Source organism: Nycticebus coucang, chromosome 20, assembly GCF_027406575.1.
Source record: "Nycticebus coucang isolate mNycCou1 chromosome 20, mNycCou1.pri, whole genome shotgun sequence".
In the NCBI taxonomy this organism is placed as follows: Eukaryota; Metazoa; Chordata; class Mammalia; order Primates; family Lorisidae; genus Nycticebus; species Nycticebus coucang.
In genome coordinates this window covers 21096339-21115202 of record NC_069799.1, presented here as the reverse complement: position 1 = coordinate 21115202, position 18864 = coordinate 21096339, and the positions used below count along the sequence as shown (strand labels likewise).

General features: G+C 42.5%; 1 long non-coding RNA gene across 1 annotated transcript in view; it reads right to left on the bottom strand.

The window, feature by feature from the left end:
• Positions 1-411: 411 nt before the first annotated feature.
• LOC128572888 (uncharacterized) overlaps positions 412-18864 on the bottom strand; it is a 59485-nt gene continuing 41032 nt past the window's right edge. The window contains exon 3 of the long non-coding RNA XR_008376268.1: positions 412-679. This is a non-coding gene — a long non-coding RNA (uncharacterized LOC128572888). The remainder of the gene's footprint in view (positions 680-18864) is intronic.

The window sequence follows — 18864 nt, the reverse complement described above, 5'->3', positions numbered from 1 at the left end:
AGACAGCACATTTGGGCTGAGCACAGTGGCTCACTCTTATAATCCTAGCACTCTGGGAGACTGTAGGTGGGTGAATCGCCTGAGCCCAGGAGTTTGAAAACAGATTGAGGAAAGTGAGACCTGTTTCTATTAAGAACAGAAAAAATTAGCCAGGTAATATGTTGGGAATCTGTAGTCTCAGCAACTTAGGAGACTGAGGCAGGAGACTCACTTGAACCTAGAAGTTTGAAATTACTGTGAGTTGTGATGCCAGGTTACTCATCCAACAGGTTGACTGAGTGAGACTCTGTCAAAAAAAAGAAAAAAAGAAGAAGGAAGGAAGGAAGGAAGGAAGGAAGGAAGGAAGGAAGGAAGGAAGGAAGGAAGGAAGGAAGGAAGGAAGGAAGGAAAAGAAAGACATTTGGATGCATGTCTGATTTTCCCACTTTTATTTTATTAAGGGTGATCAGTGGGTCCAGGGAACCTCTGCCTGTGACTTTCATATAATTGCTTGTCATTACTTTATTAGTATTTTCCTAATTACATATATTTTGCTAACAGTTGCAAAACAGCAGTATTCTAATTCTATTATAGCCTCTGCATGCAGTTCTTATTCTTCCATTAAGAAGTACATTTTCTCAACTGGCACCAGTGATCATCCACACTTCCAATGCATTTGCACCATGGCTTCCTTCTGGGGCTACAAAAAAAAAAAAAAATAATAATAATAATTGCATTTTTTGTTTGTTTGTTTTGAGATAGAGTCTCACAATGTTTCCCTCAGTGGAGTGCTGGGGAGTCACAGCTTACAGCAACCGCCAACTCTTGGGCTTAAGTGATTCTGTTGCCTCAGCCTCCCAAGTAGCTGGGATTATAGACACCCACCACAACATCCAGCTGTTTTTTTCTTGTTGTTGCAGCTGTCTTTATTGTTTAGTTGCCCTGAGCCAGGTTTGAACGGGTCACCCTGGGTGTATATAGCTGGCGCCCACAATAATCGCATTTTCTTTATAAAAGTTTCTATTCATGTCACTGACCCAACATTTTTTTTTTTTTAGACAGTGTCTCACTCTTAATCTGCATTGAGTGCCCTAACATCATCATAGCTCACAACTTCAAACTCTTGGGCTCAAGACATCCTCTTGCCTCAGCCTCCTAAGTAGCTGGGAATACAGGCACCTTGCCACAAAGCCTGGCTAGTTTTTGGGGTTTTTTTTCTTTTTTTATCAAAGATGGAATCTTTCTCTTGCTCATACTGGTCTTGAATTCCTGAACTCAAGGGATCCACCCACCTTGTCCTATCAGAATACTAGGATTACAGGAGTGAACCTCTGTTTCCAGCCCAACTTTTCTATTTTCAGTAGAGACATGGCCTTACTCCTGCTCAGGCTGGTATTCAAGTCCTGAGCTCAAGCAGTCTGCTCTTCTCAGCCTCCCAGAATGTTGGAATTACAAGCATGAGCCACTGCACCCAGTCTCTTGCTCAATTATTAATGGTAACATTTGAACTTATTGATTTGCTTGAGTTCTTTGTAGATTCTGGTTATGAGACCTCTATTGAACGTGTAACATGGAAATATCTTTTTTCATTCTGTAGGTTGTCTGTTTTGTTTATTGTCTATTTGGCTATGCAGAAACTTTTTAAATTGACCAGATGTCAATTATTTATTTTTGATGTTGCTATGAATGCCATTGGATCTCCTTATAAGTTTTTCCCTAGCTCAGTCAATATAAGGATTTTTTTTCTATACTTTCTTCTAGAATTTTTATAGTTTGATAACTTAGGTTTTTCTTTTATCCACTGTGAAAGGTGCAGATCCTTTTGCAGTATTTTATGTTGGTTATCAAGTTCTCCTAGCACCATTTATTGAATAGGGATTCTTTTCCCTATTGTATGTTTTTGTTAGCTTTGACATAGGTCACGTGGCATGTGAGGATGGTTTCATATCTGGATTGTCTGTTCTGATCCAAAGGTCTATTCTCTGTTCATATCCAAAGGCTTTATATCAGTATCATGCTGTTTTGATTACTAAAGCCTTGTAGTATAGCCTGAAGCCTGATAAAATGATGCCTCTGTAAGAAAAGCAGATGGCAAACAAACACAGGAAGAAATGCTCAACATCTCTAATTATTAGGGAAGTGAAAATCAAAATCACACTGAGATATCATCTAACCCATATGATAATGGTTCATATTATAAAGTTCCAGAAAAACAGATGCTGGCATGAATGCAGAGAGCTAAGAATATTCATGCAGTGTTGGTGGGATTGCAAACTAGTTCAACCTTAATGGAAAGTAGTATGGGGATTTCTTTTTTTTTTTTTTAATGAAATGATCAGGTTATTTAATCTGTTGGGATTAATGTTGATAGTGAACATAGTTTCTGACTCTCAAAATGTCCAAGGATAAAGACATACAGAATATTTCTCTAATAGGGGAAACTACTCCCCCCCTTTTTTTTCTTTAACAAATTGGATAGAACAAAAGCAATTAACTTAAATTCTGATTTTTTCTAAAACTCTTGCTATAGGGTTTGAGGAGTGGTAAGAAATACTCTACAGCTAGGCTAAAATTCCAGCTCTACCATTTACTAGCTGTGTGATGTTGAGCAAGTTAACTAAATTCTCAGTACTTCAGTTTCTTCTTCTGTGATAGGTAAAATAGTACCTACCACATATTGTTTATATTTAGTCAATACACGTGAATGTATTGACTTCATTCAGTCAATACATATGAAGTGCAAAGAACAATGTCTATAAGCACTTTATAAGTTTGCCAATATTACTCAATTACAATGGCAGCATTTTGGATGTCATACTATTGTCAAGACTAAGATCTTTGAGGAAACAAGCTATAGGCACAAGGTATTTACATTTTAAGGTATAAAAAAAAAATAGTCCAATCCTAATTTTAAATTTCACTGGAAAAGCATAGTCCCAAAGATGTACCACATTAAAATATGAATGCAACAGAACTCTAGATAGTGAAAAGTTCAAGCCGGTTACTGAAAATCATCTAATACTCAGGACAAGACTCATATGATCATAACTAATAATACCTAGTTAAATCCTATAAAAGATACCTTTGTCTTTCAAACCTTTCAAAAGATGAAGTTGGGATAAATTGTGAAACTAGTAGTACCTGAACTGTTTCTGATGAAAAATTTTTTCAAAAATAATTTTAAAAAGCTGAATTTTTCTTAAATTCTATCTCCTAGCACTAACTTCTCTCAGCATGGAAATAAAGTTTATGGTGGTAAAAATAGCTGCCTGCTTAATTTTTATAAATTTTGTTTAAGTTACTAGTTCATTATTTCAACAGTGGCCACTCAGTGTGTTAAGTATTTAGGTAAGTGAAAAATTACTCATTTTCTGTAAACATGGAAAAAGTCCACTGATACACATTTAACTAGTATTCAACGGAGGTGTGTTTCTCAGCAAACTCTGGATTTGATTTGCTGTACCCAATGGCAGTGAACTTCTATGGAAAACACCTGCACACTGTTCAAATTGCATATGTTGTCCATTATTGGCCGGCCACCCGAGATAGGTTCACAGTGAAAAATTCTCAACCCGGCATCACAGAGGAAGGGTTTTTAAACACCTTTTTTCAGTTGAGAGGGGAGAAATGCAGGTAGGATCTTTGAAAGGTTAGATTTACAGGGTAGGGGTTAGTTACCAGGGGAATGAAGGATATGAATGCCCTTTCACCAGGGTCTGTTGTACTCTGGGCTAATCCCCTGTCTCTGCAGGATATGTTTGTTTAACAGCGCCTTTCTGCAAGGCCTATGTGCTGAAGGGGTTGCTGAAGGGCAGATGGAAAGGAAGTGCAAATTGGGGGCGGGGGGGGGGTGTCTTTGACCTTCCAGTTTTATCTAATTAAAAAAAAATAGCAACACAATGCCGTCTCATAACTCCTACTGCCTTCTCACATTTTCAACTGACTGTAAGGGTCTGTAGGCCAATTTTCTGGTCCTCACAAAGGGCAAAAGTATACTGTGATCTATTCATATTCTTATCCTAAAAGAAAATAGACTTTAAAAGGTATTTACCAGGTTATAGAAAAAATAAATTAAAGAAAAGTTCAGGATTGCAGTCTGTAGCATACTAGTTACGACACCAGCCATATACACCCAGGCTGGTGTGTTCCAACCCAGCTCGGGCCTGCTAAACAATGACAACTGTGACAAAAAAAGGGATGGGCATTGTGGCAGGTGGCTGTAGTCCCAGCTACTTTGGAGGCTAAGGCAAGAGAATCATTTAAGCCCAAGAGATTGAGGTTGCTGTGAGCTGTGACACCATAGCACTCTACTGAGGGCCACATAGTGATACTCTGTCTCAAAAAATAAATGAACAAAATAAATAAACTAAAAAAAGTTCAACCTCCTACTTCATCATCAGAGCCCATCTGAATGTACTTCCAACTTATTCTCTAACAATTGATGATTCAGGCTGGGCATCTAACTTTTCTCGTATAGACTACAACCATACATCTTAACTAAATACACCAAAAGAAGTGACAATCTTGACCTTTGAAAAGCCTATTTTGGAACGCTAAAACAGCACATTAATTCATTTAAAAGATATTTCTAGAAATATTCAGATTCATGGACAAAGGTGACCTTTATCTTTATCAAAATGTTTTTTCACATCTGTATTTATTTCTTTGGCTTTGTCATTCAAACAAAAACAAAACATCTATCTTACTGCTACAAGTCCAGCTGTGCAATGATGCTGGTTATGCATTTGGAAAGAAACACAAGCTTCAGCCAAGGTTCTATGTCTTACTAAGACTCAAATTTCAATAAAATCTCTATGAAAATGAAAAATTTCTATTATTTTCCAAGGTAAATAAACCAAAACTAAACAACTCAGTAGTGCAAAAAGGAAATCTTAATCCACAATATGTAAAATTACTGGACAGTCAAAAATAATACTCTAATAACTCAACAATATTAATTTTGTGCTCCATTAGAAATTCTGACTCCAAATAACAATATGGCATTAAGATTTCAAAAGGTAAACATAAATAATGCAACTGTTCTCATTTTGATTCCAAAAACTAAGACTGAACGTTTTTTATAATAAAATCTAAAGTTCTACCTTCTAAAGTTGTGCATAAGCTAACTTCTCATTTTTTTTCTATAGGGAAATTACTGCATCAAGAATCTACCTTCCCATTCTTTTCAAATACAAGAAAAAAAAACAGCTAAGTTTGGAGAGAGACCTATTGAATCTAATGCTTCAAAGAGAAGGGGAAAAAATCTCATGGAAATGAAGTGTGATGGAAAATAACCAGTGTGCATTGATCACTTCTACTAACGGAGATTTCTAAATAATTAAAGATGCTGACATCAAGCAAATATCAAGTAGACACAGCAAAGAATTTCCACTCGTGATCCTCAGAAAGTAGTGCCCTTTGAGAAAGCCCCAGAAGCCATGGCCATGGGCCATTTCCACAGTGAGACTTCTCAGAAGCTTCCTTAGGAGGACACATCAGCTTCACTGACTTCAGGAGTTGGGAGGGAGGAGTGCCGAGCACCATCTTTCCTATCTGCAAGCTGCAGACTTAGGGACAAACTTCAAACCTGAGCTACTTCCAACTTCCAAGGGGACAGGGGGAGGCAGAGAACGTGATTCCACTGCTTTCCTCTCACACCAAGCACAGCAAGTGGGCTCCGTAGCAGTGACAGGAGAGGCGGCTGGCGCCACATGCGGGTTTACTTGTCTCGGATGGGTGTGGGAAGAGGAGATAGAGAGATTCTAATGAAAAGATGTAGAGGTGAGAGGAGAAGGGGAGGCACCACCTTTCTTTTCTCTGCCCTTCCTGGGGATTTGAAAACTCCTCCTAACAGGTCTTTCAGTTTCTTCAGGGCCTTTACCTAGGGCAGCTGCACCCGACGCTGCTCGTGGCTGTAGCTCTGTGCCGCCTCGGCTTGGGCGGTGTCCTCAGGCCCAGGCTCCGCGGTACTGAGGCTGCCGCCACCATAGCCTCCATTTTCTGGGGAACACTCAAACTCCGGGTCTCCAGTTTCATTCTCATCCTCTCCGACACCACTGCTCTCCCACCATGTTAGTCCGTGGAGAGGCCTCTGTCTCCACAGCAGGTGCCAGCCTGAGGAGCTTCTGGAAGCTTCTGCTCCCAAGGTCAAAGAGCGTGGGGGGAAGGGGCAGCAGGCCACCTCGATGCCCTGTTGCTCTCAGCCCACCCACACCTTGCCCCCAGTAGCTAAGAGCACTGCTCCCGACCCAGCAGCTTACTGGGTGCTCCGAACCTGGGCACCCCAATCCTAATCGTGTAGTCCAGCCCCCTCTAGTATGGGGATTTCTCAAAGGAATGAATGTAGACCCACCATACTTGCACTCAAATATTCACAGCAGCACAATTCACAATCACATGGATATGGAAACAACCCAAGTGCTCATCACTACATGAATGGATGAACTAAATACGGTATATGTATACATGGACTACTATTCAACCTTAAAAAGTTGGTGATCCAGTATATTTTGTAAAAAAGTGGATGGAATAGGAAATGGTTCTTCTGAGAGGAGTATCAGAAGAACAGGAAAATAAGCACTCCTTGTGCTCAGTATTAAATTGGAACTATTTGATAAACACCTGTTTGCTCTTACTAAGGAAAACACAATAAAATTTGTGTGGGGGATGGGCAGTACCTGTGGAGGAGTTGGGTGCCGGCCCCATACACCAGAGGTGGCAGGTTCAAACCCGGCCTTGGCCAAAAAACTGTGGGGGAAAAAATTGTGTGGGAGGAGGGTAAGAAGAGGAAAGGGAAGGATAAATTCTGACACAATAGGCACTTGGCCTGGGTACATAAGACATTTTTGAGTGAAGGGCATACCTATACCTTGGACTTAAAAGTTTAGAAAAGCAAACAATGTAACCAAAACACATGTACCTCCATGACATCTTGAAGTCAACTTTTAAAAAAATTGTATTTTCTCTATATTCAAAATTAACCTATCAGGAAAAGAAGAATTAAAGCTTTAATCTTTTTTATCCATTGTCATAACAATGATACTGTGGCAAACAGAACATGTAAAGGATATTTTTCCTAAGATGATCTTTTGTGTATTTGATATGATTCCATACACTACAGTCTAGGGATGTTGTGGAGATAATTGTCCCAAATTAGATCAGTGTGGGACCTTTCACTTTGCCCCCTATGTCCTTGTGCCATGAGACTGTATGTTCTGAGACCTTTCTTATTTTATGTAACAGACATACATGCATGCTTCTCTTTGATAAGATTTGCAAAGAGATGCCCCTGGGCATATTTATTTTTACTTGACTTATGATGTTTCCTACACACATCATGGTGACATGCGAAAAAATCCTGTCATTCTCACCCCACTCTTTGTCTTCTCTATTTCTTGCTTCACTCCCTCCTTCTCCTTAATTTTTGTGAAACTGGCTTGCTAGATCAGCAAAACACAATCAATAGAGGGGAGAGGGAGAGGGCATATAAAAGTTTAGGGAGGTTACTAATACTTAACAATAGCTAAAGAAATTTACTAATACTTAATAATAGTTTAAGAGTAGGTAAAATAGATAACAAAAGATTAATAATAAATGCTAAACAGTAGAAAGCATTAGACATTAGGTGTGATTTTAAGATAAGTGTGTAAGAATTATAATAAACTGTTTACTGTTTAATGAATATTAAAAAAAGCAGAAGGAAAAAAAGGGAAGCAGAGCCAAGAAGTCTGGGCTATAGAAGGGGTCCCCCACTTCTCCTATTTACTCTGCACAACCGCACCAAACTGAGGAGTGCTGAACCAGACCTGACGGTTAAAAAGATATTGTTAGAAAAAATGACTAAGACCAATGCGACTGAATGTCTGTCTGTGATTATTTTTACTGTACACCCTGTAAATGTTTAAACAATACCTGCTTCAGCAATTTTCTGATCATGCAAGCTCACGACAATATTGCATCAGCCTACCATATATAAACTGACACATACCAGAGGACAGCCAGGCCATCGGGCTTTTTAATAAGACTTCCTATTGGCATTTTATTGATTGGCTTTGGGTCTTGATATCTCAAGCCTGTCCTATAACATTTGGAGGCCCCAGCGAGATTTTCCCCCAGGCACCAGCCCAGGGCTAAGATCCACAGGAGTGGTTTGGTGCAGGATCAGTTCTCACCCAGGGTGTGGCCACTGACATGAAATCCCTCAGCCTTGGGTGTGAGGTCAGGACCCGATCCACACCATATAAACTAAAAATTAAAACAACTTCTCTGAGGAAATCGTCAAGTGTGTGTTCACCAGTGAGTCTGGGAAAGCACTCCTTGGCTGGATGCAGCCACAGGAACTGGGGGTTGTTTCTTAAAAAACTCAAGTTCTGGACCTTTTGGTTTACTGTTTGTCTCTGCCCCTGTGTTCTGTCTTTTCTGTGTGGTGATCCCCCCCCCCATGCCATCCTACACCCGATCATATGGCTTAACGGTGAATCACACCACCCTAATAGGGCCCTCTGACCTGGAACAAGAATTATACTTCATGCCTATGCCAAGATCGGGTCTTCTGTTCCTTTGGGAATGTGGGCAGACAAGGTCTTGGGAAGCCAGTGTGTGTTTTCAGTGCACGTGTTTGTCCATATCCCTCAGTTCTGTGAGTTTTGGTTGTGGTTCCTATCTGTCTTGGAAATTTGCCCTCTTCCTTAAATACTTTTTAGAGGAGTGGACTCACCCTGGTTCTTGTTCTGTGGAACACATCATGTCGTGGGTTACTGATCTAGTGTATCAGAGAACCTTGCTGGAATTCACTCCAGAGGAAACGGAGCTCTTTCTTTATTTTCTTCTCTGCCTTCTGTGTCACCCTCCATTTTATTAGTCAAAGTAAGGGGTAGGGTGCTCTTTTACCTGACCTTCTTCTTCTCTCTGCTATGAGATCAGATAGATTTGGTGAGCTTGTGCACCAGATTCTTAATGTACAAGGCTTTCAGAGCCACTTTTAGATCTTTTCCCTTATTATCCTATATTCATTACTCTAACAGCATTGTTCTTGTTATGGCTGTTGGGCTGGCTTCTACTGCCCCTGCCACTTAGACTCTGGGAGAAAATGTAGCTCTCTGGCTAGCTGTACATCCTGACTGTTTCCTTTTTCTCCTTCCTAATCTTCTTTTCAGTTTAATGCCCCTCCTGCACTGGGGCCATCATTTTCCCAAAAATTAGGGAAAGGTTTTTCTCCCAAAATTAGGCACCTTTCTGTTGCTTGTGCCATCCAGACTCTTGCCTCTTCTGCAAAATTACTACACAGTGCTGTTTTCCTGATCAGCATAATAAAGAATGTTGTCATGCTAGGGGTTGAACTGGACATGGGTCTTACGTCTGGCACAGGCCAGAGTGTGGTCAACTTGGGTGTCATCAACCACGTGAGAATAGTAGGTCTGACTTCTAGTATGTGATCATCCCATAGTGGCTCCAGAATTCACACCCTGTTGACCTACTGGTTTAACTTTTCTGTCACCCTGATACTTTTCCTATATATCTAAATTGCTGATTTAGAGAGAGAGGAGACTTGTGGAGATGCCACTCTGTTAAACCTGTAGATATAGTAAGGGGAGTATTCTTTCTTTAAAAAGCCTATCATGGAATACTTGAAAGGTGTTCTAACAACTGGGAATGTCCTGCCCTTTATTTTCTTTATTATCCCTCCTGGTTCCAGGAACCCATCTGTTGTACCTGGCCCTGGCCAAATAGAGTATCTTGCTTACCCTGTCTTAGATCCAAGGCCTTAACCTCCCAAGTAGCCTCTCTCCAAGATTTAGCAGCAGTAGCTTTCTTAAAACCTCTGATAAAAAAAGCTTATACTATACTCGGCCAAAAGATTACAAACTTTCAGTGTACCCCTATAGATAGGATAGTTTAAAAAATGGGTCAGGGAGCTTCCAAACTTGCTGAGTCCCCCCTCTTCTGCTTCCTTAAGAACTTTCTTGACTTTCAGCAAAGAACCCATCGGGAGGGGTATCAGGTCAATGCCTTTGATCTCCAGAAATTCTGTGAGAGAGAGTGGCCCACTTTTGGAGTGGGATGGCCCCAGGGGGTGGCACATATTTACTGCTAGCCAACCAGGTCCAGAGAATAATCTTTGAGAAGCCAGGCCATCTCAATCAAATCCCTTATATTCAAGTCTGGATCAATGCAATTATAGAAAGGCCATCCTATGTTAAGGCCTGTACAAAAGGCTCAAATGCTAGAAATATTCTCCTCACACAAACCACATGGAAAAAGGGCCAGGAGGGGTGAGGTAGGGTAAAGTTGGGAGTGTGGAAGGAGGGGATGGGAGCAAAAGAACCAGCTCAGCTTGTACTCCCTGAACCCGCTAAGAACCTAGAGGCTGTAGATTTGATAACAGAGCCCCTTCCTCCTCCACCGCTCCATCCCCAACTTCTGTCAGCAGAGGAAGCCCCTATAACTGACTTGAGCCAAATGCATAGTTCTCTGCATACTCATAGTGGACATCCTTACTAGTTTCCCCATCCCAAGTCAGATTCCCCCGTGTCCACTACTTCATCCTCAGCCCCAGTATTACCCTTGCGCTAGGTCGCATGCCCTACCTTAGGGAGAGACATCCAACCACTTATGGTGTATGTTCTCTTTTCTACCAATGATTTGTATAATTGGAAATTACAGAACCCTTCCTTCTCAGAGCAACCATATCAGTTAATTTCACTCTTAGAGACAATCTTCCTTATCCATCAACCAACTTGGGATGGTTGTCAGCAGTTGCTTTTCACTTGTGAGGAGGGAAACAGAATTGTTAGGGAAGTCCAAAATCTTGTTCTCAATGCAGATGGACAAACCTCTTTGGACCCCACCTGCCAGAACCTATTTCCCCATGACCACCCAGACTGGGACCCCAACACCAATGAAGGTAAGAAGACTGTCAACAATTACCACCAGGCTCTCCTCAGGAGCATATGGGCAGTGGCTCGAAAACCCACTAAACTATCAAAGGTGAGAGAAACAATTCAAAAGGCAGATGAGAGCCCAGCTGCATTCCTGGAGTACCTCCTAGAGCAGCAGTCCTCAAACTGTGGCCCATGGGCCACATGAGGTGGTGTGATTATAATTGTTCCCATTTTCTTTTTTTACTTCAAAATAAGATATGTGCAGTGTGCATAGGAATCTGTTTATAGCTTTTTTTTTTAAACTATAGTCCGGCCTTGAGGGACAGTGAATTGGCCCCCTGTTTAAAAAGTTTGAGGACACCTGTCCTAGAAGCTTACCGCCTCTATACTCCAATAGACCACCAGGCTCTGGGAAACAGACAGGCTATTAATATCACCTTTGTTTCCCAGTCAGCCCCAGATATCCAAAAAAATTACAAAAGATAGAGGGTTTTGAGAGAAAGCTGTTATCTGAGCTAGTAGAGGTAGCCCAATGAGTGTTTAACAACAGAGATGACCCAGACATCCGATAGTCAAAGAAGCTAGCCCAGCTTCTAGTCACTGCCCTGCAGGACTAGAATCACACCAAAGATTTAAGAGGAAGAACACAAGAGAAGGGGCAAGGATGGAGGAAGAGAGACAGGATCCCACTGAAGTAAGACCAGTGTGCCTACTACAAGAAACCAGACATTGAAAAAATAAATATCCCAGGCGGTGCCTGTGGCTCAGTGAGCAGGGCGCCGGCCCCATATACCGAGGGTGGTGGGTTCAAATCCAGCACCTGCCAAACTGCCACAAAAAAATAGCCGGGCATTGTGGCAGGCACCTGTAGTCCCAGCTACTCGGGAGGCTGAGGCAGGAGAATCGCCTAAGCACAGGAGTTGGAGGCTGCTGTGAGCTGGGTGATGCCACAGCACTCTACCGAGGGCAATAAAGTGAAACTCTGTCTCTACCAAAAAAAAAAAAAAAAGAAGAAGAAAGAAAAGAAAAATAAATATCCCAAGAAAAAGAGGAGCCAGCTGACTTCTATGACGCCCATTCTAAAACTGGAATGAAGGGGCCTGGGCTCCATACCACTAGGCACCCAGGAGCCCATGGTAACTTTGGACATAGGGGGCCAACCAGTAGACTTCCTTGTGTACACTGGAGCCACCTTCTCTCTCTCTCTCTTTTTTTTTTATCACTTTATCACCCTTGGTAGAGTGCTGTGGCGTCTCAGCTCACAGCAACCTCCAACTCCACTGCTTAGGCAATTCTCTTGCCTCAGCCTCCTGAGTAGCTGGGAATACAGGCCCCTGCCACAATGCCCGGCTGCACCTTCTCTGTCTTAAGGGAGGTGGCAGGCCCACTCTCAAAGTTATCAAACAACCATACAGAAAGCTACAGTGTAGACTGAATCATACCCATAGACTAGAATAACTAATTTAGGAAAAGGAACTGTCACCCACTCCTTCCTGGTGCTGCCAGAATGTCCATACCCCTTGATGGGGAGAGACTTATTCCAAAAACTACAAGCCACAATTTCTTCTGAATATGGGGAGGTGAAATTAACTATCAACCCCCCTCTGCAAAGTCCATCCTCAATTATTCTGACTCACCCTCTATCAGGAGAATACCACCTCCTGGGTGGAGAGATCTCACCTACAGGACATACTCTCCAGACGCAGCTATAGAAAAAAATTCCTAGAGTCAGGGCAGAAAATAATCCCCCAGGATTGGCTGCCCACCACTCTCCCATTTCTCAATGCAGACATTGAGAAACCTTTATATGCCTCCTCAGCTCAGCCCAACCAGTAAGAGTTAAACAATATCCAATCTCTCTAAAGGCCAGGAAGGACATTGTGGTTCACATCAGAAGGTTGAAAGATGCTGGGATCCTGAGTCCCTGCCAGTCAGCCTGGAACATGCCCTTGATGCCAGTCCAGAAACTGGGAACTAATGACTTCAGACCTGTCCAGGATTTATGGGAAGTAAACAAGGGTTGGAAACCATATACCCTACTGTGCCCAACCCATATACCCTCCTGAGCCTGCTTCCTCCAGACCATGGATACTACATGGTTTTGGACTTAAAGGACGCGACACCTTCTTCTGTTTACCGATGGCTATAGTGAGTCAACCCATATTTGCTTTTAAATGAGCAGACACAGAGTGAAACTTCATGGGGCAGTTAACAGGGACCAGGTTCCCCTGAAGATTCAAAAATTCACCCACTCTGTTCAAGGAAGCCTTAAACCAAGACCTCCTTGCCTTCTAGGGCCAGCACCCAGAAGTAACTATCCTCCAGTGTGCGGATGACCTGTTCCTGGCAGCCAAAGACCTGGCAGTATGCCAGAGTGCCACCCATGAATTATTCATGACTCTCTATACCCTGCGTTACCAAAAAGGCACAGCTATGCTCTCAGACCACAACGAATTAAGGGAAGGAAGGCGGGCACTGTCCCAAACCAGAATTTAAACAATCCTACAGATTCCCCAACCAAGATTAAGCGGCATGTTAGAGAATTCTTGGGAGCAGTAGGCTACTGCCAATTGTGGATTCCCGGTTTTGCAGACATTGAGAAACCTTTATATGCTGCCACTGGGGGAAAAGATAGTGAGCTATGCTGGGCAGAGGAGGAAGCTGAGCATTTTGAACATTTGAAACAGGCCTTAATAAGTGCCCCTGACCTCGCACTCCCTAATCTCCGAAAGCCTTTCCAACTACACCAGTCAGAGACCAGGGGAATCACAAAGGGGGTCCTACCCAAAACCTGGGCCATGGAAAAGGCCTGTAGCCTATCTATCCAAGAAAATAGATCCAGTTGCCGCTGGATGGCCAAACTATCTAAGGGCCGTAGCTACAACTGCCCTTTTAGTGCGAGAGGCTTCAAAATTGACACTGGTGCAGGAACTCCAAATTTTAGCCTTCCCCATTCTATAGAGGCTCTGCTTCATAGCCCCCTTGATAGGTGACTGTCAAATATTAGAATAAACCAATACCAGGCCCTCTTATCAAAACCTTCCTGGACAAAATTTTTGAAGATGTCTGCACTCAACCCTGCCACCTTCCTCCCTGCTGATAACCTTGAAGAGCCCCTGCATTTCTGCCCTGATATCCTGGAGGCTCTATAGAGCATCCGAACAGACATCCCAGATGAGCCGTGGTCTGAGGCAGGAGCAGTGGACTTCTACACCAATGAAAGCAGCTACGTTTCACAGGGAGTGAGGTATGCTGGAACAGCAGTAGTGACTTTAGATCAAGTTATATGGGCCCGGACTCTGGGGTGTGGAACTTCTCCTCAGTGGGCAAAGAGGATTGCTGTAACCCAAACCTTGTGGTGGGGTGTTGTGTGACTGGAGACGCGAATGAACTGCAGCTTTGCTGTGGGTGTAAACACGCTCCTATAATTATTAAGTCAAGAAACAGACTACACAAGATGAGATGGTATGTAGCAAAGATCTTTATTTAGGGGTTTGATTTTATATCTTTCTAGTCACATACACACTTAATCTATTATCTATTAGTTTCACCATTACCTCAATTTACCTATCTGAAATCAACTAAAAAGGAAATATCCTGCTACCACATCAACATAATCTCTTTTGCAGTAAACATCTTCTTCTAAACACTGACTAATCTCTGGGCAGGTGTGTAAACAAAATCATAAAGAAGAAAGTAGCCACAGGGGAACAGAGTTAATGGAAAAATATCTTCAGGCATTCACTCAGTTTACTCAGTATAATGACTGGGTCTTCTCCTCAGGGCAGAGCACCTATACACCTCTGACAACATGTTGTTAACATAAGTCAACCCTCTGGCCCGTATCTCTGAGGAAGGGGGGGCATGCCCTATAATCTCAGGCTTCACAGGGTGTACAGCTTCAGAGAAATGGGGTAAGGAATTTATAACTCCAAGGAAGCCAACTCTGCGTGTAACCCAGGGGGGTGCAGGTCCCTTAAGCCTCTGGAAGAAAAGCAAGTCATTTTAAACTCACACTGAATTCATTTTGTGTGCTTGATGAAAGATATGTTTATTTTCAAATATTATCCTACATGGGGGAAGGAAAAGACAGTCAACATCTATACCACGTGTCCTCAAACTTTTTAAACAGGGGCCAATTCACTGTCCTTCAGACCATTGGAGGGCCAAACTATAGTTAAAAAAAACAAAAAAAACAAAAAACTATGAACAAATTCCTATGCACAATGCACATTTCTTATTTTGAAGTAAAAAACAAAATGGGGGGTGGTGCCTGTGGCTCAATGGAGTAGGGCGCCGGCCCCATATGCTAGAGGTGGCAGGTTCAAACCCAGCCCTGGCCAAAAACTGCAAAAACAAACAAACAAACAAAAAATGGGAACAAATACAATTCACACTGCTTCGTGTGGCCCACGGGCTGCAGTTTGAGGACGACTGATCTATACCAATCGCAAGTATGCCTTCACCACAATCCACATTCATGGGGCCCTGTATCAGGAAAGAGGGATCCTGACATCTTGAGGAAGAGAAATTGAGGACCAGAAAAAAATACTAACTCTCCTGGAAGCCATCTGGTTACCCAAAACTGTGGTGGTTATTCACTGCCGAGGGCGCTAGGCTGAAGATGTCCCCACTGCTAAAGGAAATGCTTTAACTGACCACACAGCATGAGAGGACCCCGAGAGCTGGTTGAACCACTCAAAATATTTCCTGCCCTCTCTCCTCAGGCACTGCCTGAATTGCCAGAATACAACCCAGGAGAGAGAAAACTAGGAAGTAAGCTATATGCCTCCAAAGACCCCCCAGGGTTGGCTAATTCTGTCTGATCAGCGTGTCCTCATCCCGGTCCAGTTGGGAAGAGAGTTTGTGTATCAAATCCATGACTGTTCCCACTTGGGAGGCACTAAACTGATTGAACTTCTCCAGAAGGACTTCTATATCCCCCATCTGAGGAAAATAGCTCAGTGGGTGATGTCTTGTTGCCAACCGAGTGCACAAGTGAATGCTGGGAATAGACCTAAGATGCCTCTAGGGACCAGACTCCATGGCGACTTCCTAGGGGAACAATGGGAAGTGGATTTTTCTGAGGTGGACTGTTCCCAGTATGGATACAAATATCTTTTAGTTTTTATTGACACCTTCTTCAGATGGACTGAGGCCTACCCTACTAAATCAGAAACAGCACAAGTAGTAGTAAAAAAAATTAAATGAAATTGTCCCCCAGTTTGAATTACCCTTAAAGATAGGGTCCAACAATGGCCTGACATTCATCACTCAGATAACTCAAGAGTTGGCAAAGGTCCTGGGCATAAGCTGGAAATTACATTGCATGTATAGGCCCCAGAGTTCAGAATAGGTAGAAAGAATAAATTGGACTTTAAAGAAGACTTAAATAAGTTACACCTAGAGACTGGCAAAAATTGGGTGAGGCTTCTTCTCTTTGCCCTTTTACTCACTCCCTATGAGATAATGTTTGGGAGACCCTTGCCACTGATCCCCCAGCTGGGAGATAAGAGGCTAGCTGAACGTAACATTCAGTCTCTCCTCAAGGCATTGCAGGCATTACAAACATCAGCCTGGCATAGACAGGAAACCATAAAGGCAGCACACCAAAAACCCAATGCGGCCCTGATCCCCACTGCTGGTGAACAGAACTGTGTGAAGCCAGGAGACTCAGTCTGGCTAAAGAGGCACCAACCTGGAACCCTGGAAGATAGGTTAGGATGGGCCGCTACCAGTTGTTCTCACCACCTCAACAACAGTGAAGGTGGTGAGGAATCGCTATTAGATACATTGCTCTCAAATTAAGAAAGTATGCCCAGACCTGGAAGTGTGATGGAAAATCAAAGCATCAGAAGATCTACTAAAATTAAGACTCATACGGAAATGATTATGGTGTTATTTGCTGGACTAGATGGGCTTGGGTCTTGCAGCCCTCATATGCCTGTGAATTATATTTGAGAGTTAACAAGACATATACAGGGGGGATTAGTTCACAGAATTCATAACATAACCCAGCCCGTTTTTATTTTTGATCTCTACAGATTATCTGATGAAAGTAAGGGCTTGGATGGAGGGGCATATCTCTCTTACTACTGTACTCCCTGGTGTGGATGTGGAAATCTTAATCTTGAAAAGAGACTAAGAGGCATACAATACTATCTCTGTCCCAGTATAGCAAGAACCATTGTGATAAAGGAAATAACTTCCATTGTGGTAAATGGAGTTGAGACCATTTTTCCCTGGAAAGGAAACTACAATCCCTTGATATTTTTTTGAAAGAAAACCTTCACTATGCACCCAAATAGGAACTTGTAATACAGTGTTTATCCAGGTACTTAAAAGGCAACAGGATGACCAAGGGTGGGCAGGGTGTCTTGTGGGGCCTCAGACTATTTTCTAATGTAAATTGGGACAAAATTTACCATCCAGGGATTTGAGCCTAAGAAAGGATTTAACCCCATCAGCCCCAATTTCGTCTTACTCCCCAGTCTTCCTCATGTCCAGCCCCCAAAAGCCCCGAGTATTCCCCAACCCTCCAAGCAACCAGCAGCAACCCAGAAGGAAAAGTCTCATGAGCTAGGACCTCATAGTCAATCCCCAAAATCCCTTCTAAGAATGTTAGATGCTGTGTTTCAATTCATGAACAGTACTGACCCCAAGATCACTAAAGACTGCTGGCTATGTCTCAACCCCCATATTACATAGGAATTGCAATAAATGCTTCCTATAGAAGCATTCACTACCCTGATATAATTGTTAACATCTCGATAAAGCTAAGTAGGCTCTGCGGCTGGGAACAAGAGCCTAAAGAATCCAAACTTACTTGGGGAGACTTGCAAGGAACTGGGCTTTGTTTTCAATCAGCATTGTTTAACTTACAGAATTCCCCTTACTGGGACTCCTGCCACTCCAACCTAGTTCTCTCTGGACTAGGAGCTGGGGACCTCCGGAAGGCCACAGATAGAGCTTGGTTTGCTTGCACTTCCAGAATAACTCCATGCATAAACCCCATTTTTCTGACTAAAACCTCAGACCTATGTGTTCTAGTGCATATTATTCCCCAAATCTATTATTACTCAAGGGCAAGGGGATGTGAACACCGGGGCATCTCTTCCAAGAGCATTCTTACAAGAACCAAATGGGTCCCCATGCTTAACCCGGCATTAGTGGAGATAAGTATAGATGGATCTGCAGCTATAGGGACTACAGCTCTAGTGAAAGGAACATGCCGCGGACCGCCGGTCGATGGGCCTCAGTCCGAGGGTGCTCAGGGCGAACGGCACAGGTTGGTTGAAAGGTCGACGCAGGATAAAATGACAGACTGCCACACACCACGAGTGATGAAGAAAGCAGCTGTACTTTACTGAATTTTTGTATTGGTATTTATACATTTTTGACAAAGCATTACAAATTACAAAAGGTATTTTTACAACTTGCTGAGCCTTACAAGTTATTATCTAACTTGCAGATGTGAGTATTCGACCATCCCACTTGCACAATGTCCTGCCCGCAAGGGGTTTTGCCCGCGAGGGGGAACAAAGGCTGCTGGTTATCAGTTGTGTCTTTCACTACCCCTTATCTAAGTAAATGCTTCAAAGGTTAAAGTTTTAAAACGTGAAAATTCTTTCTTTATAACTACTAGTATTAGTAATAATTCACAAATTATTTACTTCTAATGTGATTAAAAGATTTCATATATGTGTGGGTTATGTAAGTGATTATAGTATTAGGAAATATATGAAATGTAAAGGTATGTGGAAAGTTTTAAGTCGTGGGTGGGTGTGGGTGGTGTAAGCACATATCTAGATGGAACATCTTGTTTGCTGTTCCTGCATTGTCTCAATGCATTGTCTCAATTCACTGACATTTATGATAGGAACGTGCTCTTACATCGTTCCCCCTGGAGACATTGAGTCTTCACAGGCATTCTTTGCTATGTTTAATTATGGATCAGTAAGTCATTATGTTTATTCTTAGTCTCTCAGGACAATCAGGCATTCAA